This window comes from Anopheles gambiae, chromosome 2 (genome assembly GCF_943734735.2).
Source record: "Anopheles gambiae chromosome 2, idAnoGambNW_F1_1, whole genome shotgun sequence".
Taxonomy (NCBI): domain Eukaryota; kingdom Metazoa; phylum Arthropoda; class Insecta; order Diptera; family Culicidae; genus Anopheles; species Anopheles gambiae.
In genome coordinates, this window is record NC_064601.1 from 10,800,630 (window position 1) to 10,817,960 (window position 17,331).

General features: G+C 47.4%; 1 protein-coding gene across 6 annotated transcripts in view; it reads right to left on the bottom strand.

Moving 5' to 3' along the window:
• LOC1281286 (hemicentin-1) overlaps positions 1 to 17,331 on the bottom strand; it is a 186,383-nt gene that overhangs the window by 155,834 nt on the left and 13,218 nt on the right. The gene's annotated exons all lie outside the window — the stretch shown is intronic.

Below are 17,331 nucleotides of genomic sequence, written 5' to 3' on the forward strand. Positions count from 1 at the left end.
CTTGTTAGCGGATTTGAATGGCGCAAATTGGAAGAAATGCCGGTAAAAGCTGGGCTGGTGGTGGGAAAGAGCCTTCACTTCACGATGATCTGTGAGAACACACGACCAAAGTGCACCAGCCTTATTCAACACAATACTTACGCCAACTCCAATGAAACCTGACTCCTTCACGAAAGAGCGTGCTAGGAGCGCGCAAAAGTGTTCATTACACACTGCACCGCACTCATTATTCGGCACAGCGATAGCGTTGGAGACCGGAGCTGAAAGGGCTGCCATAGCGTAATTAGCTCGACAGTTTTAACTTACCGCGGCTGAAAATGGTTCTACATGACTTCATTGTGGCCAGGCGAGAGCGCTTAGCACTAGTTATTAGACGAACAAGCGCGACAACGTCACTGCAATCTTAACCGAAGAAAGGTATACATAGCTCAGGGCAGTGAATCCTAGCAGTGGATGCGACTCATGCATTTGGGCATTCACTTCAACTGTAGAAAAAGTTGCCGGTTCCTCTCAGCTGTTACGAACTCCACGGTACATTTGAATTAATGAATGATGTTGGTCTATCAAAGCTGCCCATCATACTCAAAAGCAAAGATCTATGGCTTTGCCAGAATAGGCATTGAAACGCCTACAAGTATGCAGCAGGCAACAAGAGAAACGATAGTGTTTCAGAAAGGAAACTTGAGTTTACCTTTAGAAAGAATGTTTTTATTTTATGTTGAGCTAGAGTTAACCCTTGACGATTCACACATAAAGCACATACACATACTTCCAGTTACAGCAATATTTAACAGATAAACAAGCACTCTCCTTTGCCATTACGGGTCATAGCACACCCCCAAACTGGTGCTTTGGACTTATTTGTGTGCCCCTAATCGAATGCTTGCCGATCCTCTCAATAAAGTTGGGCCACTTTGGGTGCTAATCGACTGTCCGAAATAGGTGTGATTGTTAGAGCCGATGCGTTTGTCAGTTAAACTATCGAATAAACGAACAATAACGTATTGTTGGAAGTTTAGTAATCGTTTCAGTTAAAGTATTTTTTACTAAACCATTCTTTTCGGATATTGAGGCCTTTCGGTCTAAATTATTTCAGCCTCAAAGTTAGAGCTAGATTTGAGTACTTGCTTGAAAAAATGTCAAAATAAGTTCGTGTTATCCCAAGGTGCATTAAAGAGATCAGGTGGTGGAATCTAGAATCGAAGTGTATGTTGATCAGGCAGTCTCATAGCCTGTGTTTTATTATCAAATTTGAATGTCACTTATTGACAGGTCGGGTTAAAACTTTTGCTCAGGCAGGCTTTTTGGTAACTAGACGAATACACAAAACACTCTTTAAACCTTCATCCACCGGTCCATATGTATATTTTACCCACTTTGATAGCTGCTTGAAAACTGCTGTACAATGCAAACAGCTGGTAGGCTGATATTAAAGGACGATATTAAAAGGGAAAAGGGCTGATCGTACAGTAATTGATACGGATTAAAGAAGTGCCGCCAAAGCTCATTCAAATTAGGGTAATTATTTTAATTAAGACAGAAAGACGGTTCCTTCAGCTCATCTTCATTCATGTTTCATCTTGTTTTCCGTAACCAGTTTGATGATTCGGTAAACAAACATGGTCACTACAAAACTTCAGCTAGCACAGTGAATTGTAGCAAAGATTTTACACACCAACAACACGGCTGCCAATTCTTTCAACTCAAAACCAGCAAGCCGAAATCTCACCTGAAATTTCTTCGGGATGCATGTAGGCGCCTTCAAAAAGCAATACTATCTATTACTGAAGAGTTTTTGGTATAAACATAAAATACTGAAGCGAAATTAACTATGTACATATTAACCGCTCTTTGCTTGGGATTGCCCATAAACAAGATTTTAATATGTCAATACATAAAGTTTCTATTAAAGGAAAAAAACAGCAATCCTTAACATAATAGAAGCGATGTAAAGAGACTGCCATCGTCATACCGGTGCCAAAACAATGCCACTGTGCAACAGAAACATTATTCTTGCAGCATATTGTTGGGCAAAGTTTGACCGGGATCCAGTTGTGATTCGCGTACACTCGCATCAAATCACCAGGTCCAGCCCATCGTTTGCCACCGGGCCGTACACACAGCATTAAAACTTAACTGTAGCAACTTTTCGCTCCCCACCGAAACTGTACCAACAACTTCCCCAGAAAGCACTGCATTGCCAAAAGGGCTTTGTGCAACAGCTGAAGGTAGCCTGCCATTACTTTAAAACCCTGCCCAGGTAGCTGCATTAAAGCTACGACCGCCCGGACGTACCCGGCGTGTACGGTGCGAGCAACGTGCGAGGTGGTTCCGCACATATGGGTGGTGTGTATTTATTTGCTGCCGTTTCTTGAGTTAATACTTCAAATCCCCCCCATTCCTTGAAGACGTTTCGCTTTTCAATGTGTGCAGTAAGGGGCACCCCACCCGGGGGTAGAAGGCGCAAGGAGGAGCGAAACAACAAAATGGTTCCCGGACCCTGCGGGCCATTATTAATATAAACTATAATTGCTTACCGGGCTGGTACCTGACGCGTGGAAAAGAAAAGTGTAGTAACATAATTGCAATCGTTTCTTCTTCTTTTTTGGCCTTCCACCAGCCTGCACAGCCACATTCGACAATATGTTGCCACTTCGTCCGAGTGAGTGCTGGACTGGCGGACTCTCTTACACCCGCTCCTGCCGGTCGGTTCGGTTCGCTGCAAGGTCGGTCGGAGTAGGTTCTTTACGCGCAAATACAGCCAACTTGTACCAAATGTACAGGCAGTGTTGGCTGTAAGTGGAAATAAGTGTTACAGTAAGAAACAAAAAAAAACCAGAACCATAAGAAAACTCCCCCTGCACCCGTGCGAGGGCGAGGTAATGTTTCCGCGGGACACAGCCAAGGCAAAGCCAGCTTGCGCGAGGTTGCGATAATTTATTGCATGTCAGAAACGGTTAGCGGTGCAACTTTTACTGCAAGAACTTTGTTCGGCCCGCTCGGTAGAAGGCCCTCCGTTTTGGGGCGTAAAAGTGCAGCAAATTGCTGCTGCTAGTGCTAAAAGGGAATGGGATGGGAGTGTGGATGGGAAAGTTGGGATCCAACCAGTGCTCCGGCCGGTGCCAAGAACCGGACCCACACAGCCGATACGGTACGGTAGCTGGCACAGGCAAGGTAACGGAGTGGAAAATAAGTGTTTCTAATTGCCACCAGCGAACAGAGCGGCGAGTGTGAAAAGAAAAACGCTACCGTACCTTACCCATGGAATCGATGCAGGCAAGCCGAGCGGTGTTGCGTTCTTGTCAGTCGTTTTGGTTGTTTTAGTTTTTCTTGTTGTGTGCTCGGCTGGCTTCAGTAGCAAGTGTGCCAAGTGCTTTCAGGGCACATCCTTTCGGCAAACCATTCCATCACGGTACGGCGAGGGAGAGAACGGATTCACTGACAGGATGGCTACAAAAACAGATCGAGCGCAACAGACACACACACACACACACACACACACACACACAGCGGCTGGCTGGTTGGAAGCGATGTTGCCACTTGCAGGAATCGAACCGCATCGGTGCAACGGAACTTCATCCGTTGAGTGATGATTGTTTAGTTTTTTTTTTTGTTTTGTTTTAAACCTCCCGCTTTAGCTATCGTGCTACTGTGCCGTTTTCTCCGGAACGATCGATCTTTGAGCTCAATCAACTCAATCCCGTTCGCATCTACACTTCAGGGAGGGCAAAAAAAACGGCCGAAAGCTCATCTTTCCCGTCCCGGGCAAGCGGAATTGAGTCGTGCGGAATTCTTCGGAAGCAGATTGAGTGCAACCCCGCAACCGGATGCTTTGCTGAAATGCTTCCGTATGTGTGTGTGTGTGTTGAGGAGCTAAGGTGTATGAAATTTAGAAAGAGCACAAAAACCAAAAAAAAAAACAGAAAAACTCAAACACCATCCTCGACGCATCAACGGCAATGATTCATGATCGACGATGTATGGGGCTGTGAGGTTCGGTGCATGTTTTCTCATTTGTGGAAAAGCCTCACTCGAAACCCGGCTACCGGCTGAGTGATGGGGTGGGCGGGTGTGGCCGTATAATACCGACGTATCAGAACGTACTATCTCGGTAATGGATGTGTGTGTGTGTGTGTGTGTGCTGGTGAGGAGTGTTTTTGTTGCCTCCGATCGATCCGATCCGTGCGCTTTTTTGCGTGTGCCATCATTTGCCCTTGCTTGTGGCCTTTTTCTGACTTTTCCCTTCTATCGGAACCATCTGCTGCCCCCCGTATTTACATCCTGCTTCCCTGTGTGTTCGTGTGCTGGGAGTAATTTTTACTATTTTCCACTTCAACCAGCCCCCTCAACTCGGAATGAGTTTTTGCTGTGCTCTCCGTCTACGTACAGCGAGCGGGAAACTAATCAAGGCCTGCTGGCAAGGTCGAACGTCATTACTTCTACAGGCACGTTCCGGTTTTCCTACCATTCCTTACCATCTTTCTCCAACGACGCACGAGTTGCTGGCGAAAGTCATCGAAAAGGTCCGTGGCGGGTGTTTGGGCCTTTGCACCGCTGCACATGAGTGCTTGGTGCTTTGCTTCTGGGCCAACAGTCGGCTCTAACGGTGGGTATAAAGGCTTGTCGTTCATTAATGCGATAATTGTTGCAATTTTCTACCCCAGCCCGCGTGGAACACGGTGAACTGATTGGAGGAACGTTTGAGAGGCAATACAACAACAACAACAACAAAAAAGGGACCGTCGATTGGGCGCCAGGGAACGCGAAAGGGAACACGCGACGTGCTGTTTTGATGCGCATCGCTAAAGCAACAATCGTAAACCGCATGTTGATAGCAACCAATTATTGCGTCTGTAAGTGGTTTTTGCGTGTTCGGAATCAATTGCTAAACAGTTCGCGAGGGGCGAGATAATGAGGGAGCTGAAGTGTGCTAAGCGCTGTCATAAAGCTTGTTGAGTGTGCTGCCAGCTCCGAGGCAGAAGCAGGCACAAACGAGGAAGATTATTCAACATAGAAAAGGGTAGCCGCACCATTCATGCGAAATGGTGCGGATGGTGTCTTTTATAGATCTTCTTCCATCCGATGTGTGCCTAATTGCAATTGCATGACTTATTATTGCTTACTAATCGAGAGCATCGGATACCTCGGCTTGGCAGGAATCGGCCTGCATGATGTTCGCATTACGAGATTTTAATATTCATGCTGTGCCAACCTACTGCCAACATGTGTTTCATGGATGATGCATAGCTGCCACGTATGCAAAACAGCTGGCAGTCGCATAAGAAAGTGTTTCGAAACACACAACAAACAAGGCTGGTGGGCGATTGTGTGTGGAGTGGAAAAGAACTCCGTCGTCCGCCTGCTGTCGGAGTGGAGTAATTTACCCCGCCCTAATTGGGCTTGGGGGTACCCAGTGCGTTCATCATATATGCTCAGCCTCTAACCCCGCTGATGACACCCACCCAACCCAGCGATTGTGTGCAGATTGGATTGGGACGGGCGGAACGCTAGAGGCACTTTATTGCTGCGGACATTCTTCTTCTCACCATCTGTCAGCTGTCGACCGGAGATTGGACTAATAATACGAGCATCACGCCCTCCCTTGGCTACCTTTCGGGCTCGCATTCGTGGCGGTCGTTGCGGTCGTAAAAAAGTTAATTATTTTATATGAGCTACGTGACAAATCTGTTCCTCTCGCCCGGGCGGCTCCGGGCCGCCGGTATCTCTTATCGTCCGGGGCGCGCGCTTATCCGATCCCTGCGCGCGGTAGGAAGTGTAATTTGTGTGACCTTTCCGCAACCTCAGCTGCGCAAAGCCCTGTTGATACGGTGCAGCCCTTTTGCCATTGTGCCAGCGACGGGTCACGAAGGCCTTAAATCTCTAACCGTCGACCCGGTTTCGGTGTAATTACAAACGAGACACTTCCCACCAGGGGAGCTTTTGCCAGCCGGGCTTTTGCAGTAGTTGACGGCAGAGGAAATCGAGAAACGAGCTAATCGTTCACAAGGTTCTCGTGGGAGATAGTCTCGTTTTTTTTTTGGTTCATGCAATTCCTAGAATAACGTCCCATTCATTGATCCTACGCCACGGCTACGGTTTCGTATGTGCGGCTGAGCCGATAAAAATAGTTCCCTCCAGTGTCTACACCAAAAGACCAGAAGAAATAATGGGCCATTCCGTTGTCTCGCTCTGACCGGTCGGTCAGTGGACAGTAGTTACTCGAACAGGCCCACACAGAAGCATGGTTCTGGTTGGAAAAATCGGAACCTAACCTTTTTTTTCATCCCCGACCTTCACATGGGTGTCCCCATTTCCAGAGGCAGCGGTGCCGCAACGTATCGTCCGACCGAATGGGGTGAGAAAAAGTCCCTGCAGATAAATTTATCTCACATGAAGGACCATTTTTTCTACCGACCGATGCACTTTTCACCCGTGTAACAATCGTGTGTGGCAGCGGGCAGTAGGCGGACAGTGTCAGTTCAGGGTTCTGGGTTATCTTTAGCTCCCAGGGATAGTTTCCACATTGGGTGGGAATGGTTTCGCTCCTCTTGGACCTACACTGTGTACAGGAATGTGGGAGAGAGTGGGAAATGACACACACACACACTTGGTGCAACTGTAACCGGTCAGCAGCTACAGTCCTTCATATCGGACAACCACCGATTGCCGAGCATACGGTCGCATAGCTCCGGAAGGGATTTTGGCCAGCTAAAAGGATCACCTTCTGCCCGCCCCGGCTCACCGCGCTAAGCGGAAGCGGGAAACTAATCCACTACAGCGGGGATGATGTGGTTTGTTTCTCGTTTCACACTACAGGTACGGGTCGATCGGTGGGCGGGTGACCTACCGCCCGGAAGCCACCGCTATAGCCGGACGCGCGCCGGGTGAAAGTCGTAACGGTGGAAGCGAAAACAGTACCGCCCGTCCACCATTAACAATGCATGGCGGAATTGTATGAAGAAGCGTTCGCGGCGAAGGCTACGAACGGAACAGTTGCCTGTAGTACGGCATTTTGGATTTTGTTTTTTTTACTAAAGAATGTGGTGCCTCTTGCCTGCTTGAAGGGCAGCAAAAATTGTCCATTCGCGAGCAAAGTGAAGTGCAAAGTTTGCGCAAAGCGTTCCCTTTAAAAACGATGCTTTAAAACGGTAACAAAAACACTGCTTTTTGGAGCTTTTTTTGGTGTAAAAAAAGCGATCGCACACCTGCCTATTGGTAAGGGGCACGGTTGACACACACGGGGGGTTAAACTTTGATGGGGAAGCACATTTTCCCAAACCACGTTACAGACACATACACACACAGAGACACAGAGAACCACTTTGAAATGGTAACAGCTTTACTTCAGCGGAACAAGGAGCGTTGTAGGATAGGGAAAAGTTTGTTTTTATTTCGTTTATTCGACAACCAGCGACATTTTGCTGTGAATGTGTGAAAACATTCGATAGTACATTGGAAAGCTATGGTGCTAAAACTGCTCTTCTTTTGACTGCGATTTTGAATTTCAATTTTGGAAAATTGTTCATTTTTACAGAATTTCAATGATCCAGTTCGTGCACAGCAGTTCTTTTGTTCATTCAATCATTAGTTAATGCTTCAATCGTTCACTCATTAGGTCGTTCGTTTACTCTTTCATCCGTAGCGATTAGCAATTTGCATTAATTGATTAAGATGAACTGCTGTCAAACGTATTTTTAACCGAAGTTCGTTAACATACCTCAACAAACTCAGCTCGTTCATTCATTCCATTTCTAGATTCTATGTCATCTCACACTTCAAGAGACTCGTTGGAAAAGAGAATAACGCTCTATCTCCCTACTAGTGCGATTGACTTAAATTTCGGTAGGAGTGTGCCGTGATTAACCATTCCCCTTGATGAGATTCACATTTGCCGGATGATTCGAAATCATGCCGAGCATGCCTATTAAACCTCATCAGACATTCCAGCCTTCCGAACATCTAGCTGACTCGCCGCCGTACCAGAGTGGGTCGTACCCATTCCCGTACCCTAAATGTCAGAAGTTTCTGAGTTTTGTTTTCATTTGGGAAAACTATCCTTCTCCTAAGACAGCCAACCCGGTTTGCTCCCCATCCTTTTCTAGTCCCCAAACTTGTTAACGTGATGAAGGGACGGAACCAAAAACTCCTCATCCCTGCCACCCTCCAAGCCCGCTCTCGCAGCAACATTCCTCCGACCGACGCATAACAAGCAAGTCCACATTCTGCAAGACTCTCCAAACACTCCAGGTAGCCTGCGCTAGCCGTGGCAAAAACGGCTCAATAATCTTTGCGCCAAAAATCTTGTGATGAGATTAAGCAGCAAACTTCGCAGCAGACAATGGGTGCAACCCTACCCAACCCCATCCATCACCACTGTGCGGGCTCGTCAGTCCAAGGCAAATGCCCCGTACATTCCTTACGGCTGTGCTAGTTGGCGCAAAAGTGTAGTGTATCAAAAGTTTTTGATTTATTTTCCACTCCTCGGGCTTTTCGTCGTCGTCGTCGTCGTCCTTTCCGCTGCTCGTGAGTGGCTGAAAAAGGTGTAGGCTTCAGCTAGTGGAATCTTCTCGTTTGCGTCGGGTAAATGTCGGCCACGGGGGCCCAGGGGGGAAGCCAAGGAAGCGGACTGGAACCCCGGGACAGGCTGATAATGAAGATACGATGTTCGTTGAATTGTTAAAGACTTTCGTCTTCGGGGGCTTTGGGCGCGCGCGCACGCTTGTGTGTGTGTGTTTGTACGGTTCACTGTTCGTTTGCTTGCTGTGAGGTTTGCGCTAGTTTCAGTTAGGCCTGCAGTTTCGTCAGCCTTTTGCCAACTTCTCGGTTGAGGCTCTCGTGGGAAAACCCTCGTATCCACCACTCCTTAAAACATTCCGTTCGCAGTCCATCGCACATCTTCATCATGACCCTTGTTGGGCGTAGTAGTTGTTATTTGGGGAGGTTCCGGCACCAAACATCAACCGGAATAAAGCTTCAGCGGCGCCGTCCCATCGTCCCTCGTTCCTATCAACCGAGACGAGGTTAAGGTTGCGAGGATTGTTTCGCATCGCCCAGCTGTGGTGTTGCGTTTCGCTGTGCCGGTTCACCGTGCGACGTTGCAGTTTAAGTGGAATTTTAAATGTATTAGAAATTAAATATTAACCAACAACGCTTGACGCGGTCCCAGCGCGCCAGCCGCGATCCTTGTCGTCAGGGCAAACCATTATCGATTTGTTTCACGCAGCAGCCCTGTTCTTGAACCGCCAGCCAGCTTTCAGACGCGGTAAAAACACATCACAATACATTCTGGCGAACGAGAGGCGTCCGAGACGGTGACAGCATGGCTGGAGATCAGCAAAAGGCGTCAGGTGTAGCTCTCATTATGTGCGACGCGTACGGCGAGCTTAAGCTTTGATCACCGCTGGTACCGTCCTTGGCCGCACTTGAGCGGGTGAACCTGCCTGTGATTGTGGAAATCCCTTTCGCAGGTACCGGATGCACTGGCACGCCACGAAGTGGAAATTAGAATGCTCCTTGAAGTGAATGAAAATAATGAGCTGCAATTTAGCACCAGCTGCCGGTAAACTCACGCTCTGCCAAGCCGGAACCGGTGTTTGTCGGCGATAAACCGCACTTTGATGCTCGGTCTATGTGTTTGTGTGTGTGTGAGTGTGTGTGTGAGAGAGAGAGAGGCTTCCAGAAAGGCAGCTGCTGGATCACATCCAGCGCTAGGCAGCGGTTAAATAATTATACAACTACAGCGACAGACGCAGCATGCACAACGGTCGCCACAGGGCTGTCGGGCAACCTTTCTGGATATGAAATTGTGATGTTTTAAAGATTTTAGCTGCCAAGCAAAGTCCTACTGCTGCTTTGCCGAGACGTTTGAGGGTATAGTAGAAGAAAAAAAAAAGCAAGTTCGGCTGTTCAGCAGATAGTGTGTAAGATTCTTCCAAGACTCAAGAGGTTGCACTAGCGTGCGTGTGGCGTTGATAACGAACCTGCAGCTGCGAATCGTTTGTGTGCATTTAAAGGGGAGCGCCACACATTTCACGCGTGTCTCGCGTCCTCGCGGGTGGTGTGAAAATGCTTCTCGGTACCAGGATACCGGCAGGCGGCACGGCAGGTTTCTCCTAATTTATTCTGATCTGTCGCCTCGGCTGTTTAATCTGCGCTTATGGCGGAAGCAATGAGCAAACCCCTAATGCGATTGCATCCGGAAGCGAGTCCGATGTGCCTGGAAAGCGGGGTACGCTAAACGAGGAAATCGGCAGACGATCGTTGGGGGAGCGGGAAACTCCGGAAGCACTAATGAGCGCTTTTGTTGTATTTTCCCTTTGCATTTATGCATGCGAATTTGTGCTGCTTACGGGTAAGGCAAGTAAAGGTGTGTTAAAAGTCATATAGCAGTGATATAAGGCGACACGAAACAGTACAGCACAGTTGGGTTGCGTGATATTTACGAATATCTTTGGAAGGTCTGGTCAAACGAATCGTAAAACGGGCAGGGATGCTAACGCCGATGAGTTAATCACAAAATCAGCCCATTTTGCTTGAGTTGTCTTGCTTGAGCTTCTCGCATTAAAGATGCGTACCGTTTCCGTCACCATAAAGCTCCGATTGAATCAGGTCTTCTGGTGCTCCGGGGGCGATGGCAGGATATTGAATGTTTCAGTTCTCCAATTTTAAGCCCGTACTTGGTAGCGTTTGGCAAAATTCATTCCCCAATCGGCCACCCGGGTGGTTCTAATTTTGGAAAAGCGTGTCAAAATGGCTGATGCCGGAAATTGCGTCTGTGTGGTTGCGGGCGAACAGGGCAAACGGTGACCTCGGTGGAAGTGAGTGTGCGTGTGTGAGTGCAAATGGGATGCCGAGCGAAACGTAGACATAAGGAGCATCTTTACTCTCCCTCCCTTCCCCCCCTCTGTGGCAGCAAGGTTGCGCTCGTCTCGTCTTCGTTTGTTTCCCTTTCCTCTCGACCTCTGCTGATCAATTCCTGCCTGCCCGGGGTTCAGTTTGCACCCGGGATCAACATTTAGCTAGCCCGGGAGACACACACTGGCAGCATTTTGGCCAGGTGGAAAAACGCTGTTTGCTTTCAATTTCCACCTGAGTGCGGATAGAGCGTAGGAAAATATGCGTACACTTGTACAGCGCTGTTTTTGTCCCGGTCTCTTCGCCGGGAACCCCCCCACCGGGAACGTGCGGAGAGGCAGGAAAGGCAGGATGCACGGTTCGCAAAGGTTCAATCATCGATCAGCGTTTGGCAGCGCACGGGAGCGCTGAAGCGAGCGGAAACGACCGCGCCGATCCGAACAGTGCTCGAATAAATTATTCCGCCGGTTTCAACTGTGCCGACCCAAATCGTGCCTTTTTTTGTCCTTCTTTCGCTCTTTCTTTGCTGTGCCGGGAGTGTTTGTGTGTGTGTGTGTGTGTGCTTGTTGACTGATGTGCAGGTGAAAAGTGATTTAAATAGAATAAGCAAAATGATGCTTTGCGGCTCGAATTTTGTGCCCGAACGGATAAAACCGGCAGCAGGAAAATCAATACTTGGTTTTTAATATATTTTTTTTTGCTTCTTGCTTCTGTTGTACATACAACACCGCCAAAACTCGCCCTCACATTGGGCACACGTTTTGCAGCGTGCCACAAACTGGGGTAGGTTTATTCAACAGTGCATATCTATAGAAAAACAAACCAATTGTTCGAATAACATGAAATCAAATGTTTTCCAACTTGGTAGTTGCAAATAAACAGTGCTAAATGAAAGGCAAATAATGCTGTTGAGATGAATTTTTAAGACCGAACCTTTCGTTAAAAGTTTTGAATTGCAGGCTTTATTGAAACATCTAGTAAAATCTCTCTAAAATGAAGTCTTGGTACCGTCATTTTCCATACATCTTATGTCTCTTTGAGAATAATATCTGCCTAATGTGAATATTCTCTAAGCTCCAATTCGAAAGCCTAGAAACCACGGCCTTGTTGAATTTTCACCTTAGGCTATATCTAAGATGATTTTTTGGATGATAGTTCACAAAAATATTGGCCAAAGGATGTCAGGCTTTTCCCGTGGTTTCTTGAATACTTGTAATGTGTAATGAAAATTGGGAAAACGAATCATACTAATGTAATATTCGTTTCATCTTTTAAAGTAAAATATCGTTGCTGCTATGTTCTGCCACCCTAATGCTTACATTTACTCCAATAAAAACAAGCATAATATTTGGACACGTTGAATAATACGACACGAATGTCGCCTAATAGCTATCCGATCACGACAACCACTTAGCCATCGGTCAACGGTTGGTAGACTGAGTTCTTTCCCTATTCGTACACCCTTTTCTCCTTGGTTCCATTTCCATTCCCCCCTATCACCCGCTGTCACCAACCACTTAGCCCCCATTAGAGACATTTGTTATCGTAGCGGCACAGCTGGCGCGTGGAAAGTTTATGCGAATATCATTGCTTTCCAATAAGCCCGCGTCAGCCCCGGCACTCATAAATGTATAACAAATTCGATATTAATCTTTCACCCATCGGCCGGCCCTCGGCAAGCAGCGGTTGTCTTTGTCCGCGAGTGTGTGTGTTGGTGGATGTGGTGTGCGCCCCCCGAGATGCTAGACCACCGAACCGAACCGAACCAACGAAACATCAAATGTCACGTGCAGGAAAACGTGTGAAAAATTCATGTACGAAAGCCATCCACCGCCGCTCTAACCTGCCGGGGGGAAAAAGGAGACACAAATAAATAAATAAAAAGCGCTCGGAACGTTTTGAAGGGTACGTCGTCGCGGACGTAGCGGGTGTAAAGCCCCCGAGGGGGGAAACGCAAAGCACACTTCCACCGACTGGTAGGTGACCCTCGGTAGGTGCCTCCGCTTTCGGCAAGGGTCACCGAAAGTAAAAACAACAACACGATAAGCCGTCACCAAATGTTGCCACCGCCACCGTACCTGGGTCTGGGCTGGGTGTGGGGTGGATGGGCCCGCAGGCCTCCAGCGCGTACTCTGCCAGCAACATCAAAGGATAAAAGTTTGTGGGGAGCGGGAAGGATGGGTAGCAGCGTCGAGTGATACATAAACATTGCTTATGGGAGTCATTTTTTGTGTGTTGCTGCTGTCGTTGTCTCTCATCACCCTCGCTCGGTCGATTTTTTTTCTAGTTTTCTTAGACATGGGATGTGTGTGTGTGTGTTTTTTGTTTTCTTCATGTCCACGTTACAGATATTTCATCCTTTTTCGTTGCTTTATGCATGGCTACACGATAGCCCAGCTTGTTTTTTCTATGCAGCTCAAGTGGCCATTCAATGACATGTGCGGGGAGGAAAAAAAAGCTGCGACAACCACTCGCATCGAGCTCTATAAAATGTTTATCTTGAAATGGTGGCATCCGTCGAAAGCCTCTTACCCGTGCGGCGGGACAAATTGTGAAGTGAGGAAAAAGGTGCGACGCACATAAAATCGACAAAACACTACCCAAGCCACCATTGCTCGGAATATGATAACGCAGCTCAAAAGGCGTCCTCCAGCTCCTTGGGCAGCGTACTCCGTGATGCATGAACGGCACGATGAGTCAACAGTTTCGGGACCTGCTGAGTGCCTTTCAGTCTTTTTTTAACACGCACACACAAGCACACACACACACACGAGCACACAACACACACAAAGTTTATTCATTTGTGAACGAAGCAGCGATGTGTTGCATTTACGGTACATTTCTAGCGCCAGCTTGTCAACCACTACCCGACCCTACTGGTTTGGTGCGACAACAAAAATGACAAAAGGTGCTTTGCTTCAGTGGAAAAAAACATCTCTTGGCCGTTGTTTCTGCAGCGGAACCAGTGCCAGCGCACCTGCACCTGCCGGTACTAAGCTTCATCTACTGTCGGGTTTACTTAATTGAAAGCTTACCCTTCCATTGCAGCGGCTGGCACTAGTGAGGGTGCGGGCACGACCCAAAGCCTCCACGACCCTCGGAGGAGGACGTGTTTATGATGGTAATAAAGTGACATTGACCCTAAGTGCATGACTTGTTCGGTTTGCTGGTTTCGCTTTCTTTGCCTGCCTGTTACAACGGTGCTAAGCTGGTGGCAACGTTTTGCTCGTCTCACGTTGCATTGCGCCCCGGTCGGGGTAAGGTTTCGCAGATTTTCACACCCACACAGCCGGTGGAACGGGTGGGCGGGGAGGGAATAAGTGAATGAATATGGTCGTGAACGCTGCACGTACCATTATTTCGAGCGGCTAGTGAGCTTAAGTATGGACGCTCAAGCAATGGACGTGATATAATGTCCCGTTCAGACAGTGGGCACCATTGATTCGAGGAGCTGCAGCAATTCTATGAAAAAAAAGTAGATACTGGAGGATTTAATTGGGACAATTCAACAAAAACAAGTATATTTTGACAAACAAATGCGAAATAATATCTTGCAGGAATGTTCCGAGCTTTTGTACTGACATGTTACGGCAAGAGCTTTTATAATTAGCAAACGCGCCATTTAGTAAGTTTAGAAAATTGTTTGTTAATCTGTCTTTTCTTCTTCTATTTTTCAGTTTTTCTGTTAATCAGCTATTCAAGCTATCATTTGAAGTATATACTGCAAGCTTTCCTGTTACGAAAATAGCCTTTAAATTAGCACAATAAGCAAAAGTAAATACAGCAGATCTGTGAGCAACAACTTAATAGCAAATGTCTTTCGATAATCCCCTTCGTTCGAAACACTCAGAATACAACACACACGACCAAACATCAAATCAATCAGAAATTCATCCGGCAGTTGATTCACCGCGGAATCGCTGCGCTCAACCAACGCCCATGGGGCTTTTTTATCTGTTGCTGGAATGAACCCTCCCTCAGGGAAGTGCACTCGTTACCAACTTCCCAGTAACAAGGTATGGTTTGTGCTCGCTTGCTCACTGTGCTGTACGACAGTACCGAAAAACAAATGGCAGCGAAATACAATGCTCAAGCAAAGTCCAAGACGTTTAGACAAACACGTCCCTAGGCGTATCGCTTATGCGAAGCCGATAAAACCATTTCGACAACAACAAGTTCGTTCCCCTCAGGAGTGCGAACAGCGGTGGAACACACACACACACACATACACACACAACAAATCGAAAAACAGGAAAACCATGAAGCACTGTCCATTCCAATGGCCATTTTTACCGGCTCCGAGAAAAACAAATGCTTAAAATCCTGGAAGTAAAAGCACTATCCGAACGAGCTTTGAAGGTTTGCGCTTTTTTTTTTTGTTTTGATCGCTAACGGCAATCACATACACACATGCACCGTTAGTGAGGGTGTAAAGTACGCTCTGGGAGCATTTGCTTTGATGTGGCGTTATTTATTCGAGCGAATCTGCCAGCTGCTAGACCGAGAGGTGCAAAATGCATTAGCTTCGCAGCGCGAATTTGAGTACCGACCGCTCGAATACTACCTTGATGTGCGTTTGCTCTGTAAAGTTCCCAGCATGGTATGCCCGATGGGCTTGATGTTACAAAAACACGAACCAATAAAGCTTAGAAGCAAGCAAAAACACACAGACGCAAACCAAGCCGTCATGGGAGAAATATTGCCCAAACGACCAGGCGCCTCCATCGGTGCGGGATTGTTTTTTGTTTCGAACACTTAATGCTTCGCTCCCATCCTTCACTGTGCTGAAGCTTGCATAAACAACAACAAAAAGAGTGGATCGGAGGGAGAGGAAAAAACCATTCCCGAATTCGACAGTCCAGCGCTCAATTTGCACGCCCGCAAACAGCTTCATCGCCCGATCGGAGGTCGTTCAATTGTGTGGCTTCACCGTTGGGTGCTTTCCACGGCGTCACATCAGCCCTGCGACGAAAGAAACCACCCGTCAAAACCGGTCGCTTTCGATACAACAAATATAAATACCATCATCATCATCATCATCGCCATCATCTTTGGCTAGTCAACAATCGTCTCGCCCTCAAACACCTTTCCGCGCGAAGCGCAAACAAACAAACAGCACAATATCCGCAAGCAGCCGCTGTGCAACAAAAATATCCATTTCGCTTATCGAAATCAATTATCGACCCGGTGTGGGATGGAAAATCCAGCGCGCAAGAAAAGGGATTTGTACGTCGTTGAAAATATATAACGATATTCATGAGGCGATGGCCTTTTGGCATTCGTTTGCCTGGCGCGCCTCGAGTCGGACGTCGTGGGGTGTTTGACGTAGGAAAAAAAAAGTTTTGTTTATAGAATTCCAAAGTTGTTTGCACTGGTTTTGCTGGCAGAGTGAATAACGGCTGACACGTGTCTGCTGAGGGGGGGGGGGGGAGGGTGCAAATGGGAGAGAAATGTAGGAGTGAAACGGAAGGGAAGTAAAATAAATCCACTGGCAGTGGCAGTTTGCCCTCGCCGCAATCGATGCTGATTTTGCTGTCCGTTTTTCTTCGCCACCTTCTTTCGCATTCTTTCGGTGACTGTGAATGGCAACCGATCTGCTGAGGCAAAGTGGGATACATTCCGGGAAGGGGGGTTGGGGAGGCGGTGAAAGATTTGTCATTTTCATTCATTCCTTTCGAACTCACGAGCTCTGCGCTCATCGGTCTGCGGCTTCATTGGATTTCGGAAGGTTTTAATATTCATAACGACATTATTACGGCAGGCAATGACGTGCCCGATCGACTCCACTCCAGCTGGCTAGCAAAAAGGCAGCAAAAAAAAACACTTTGAAAAATGTCCCCCCCCCCCCAATAGTGATATAAAATCAACAAGAGAGAGAGATAGAGAGAGCAAAAAAACAAAAAAGCAAAAACTCAACCGAGTTTGAAGAACAATTTGACCATTCGGGCAACAGTCGCACAGCTTGTGTATTTTGTTAGTCCATCTATCAATACCAATTCGAGCTCTGCGTCCTTCCTACGCCGCCCGTCCGGGGTGCCAGCAGGGAGCGTTTGAACGATTACGTCGATTCCACCACTATGACTGCCACCCACTAGGTGCCCGGCACGGGTGGGTGCAAGAAAAATGGCCAACAAATGGGTGCCCATTAGGCAAATTGTAGCTCCGGTTGCAAATTTGCTTCCATTTCGCACAAACTGGCTGGTGGTGATGAAATATTCATTGCTGGGGTTGAGTGCAAAATGCAACATTGACATAAATGTATAAATCAGCGTTTTACACAGGTGCGTGGCCGACACAGTCCCGACACAGGGCAAGGGATACGACGAATCGCATGAAACAGGCTGAAAGAGTTGCACTTACTTTTGCGCGGGCTATCGGTCCACGATCCACATTGCACGTTGCATAAAATATGGATGGGAGGTGTGCAACTGCACATTAAAATGTTTACAGTAAATTGTACGGCTTACTGGAGGTGGG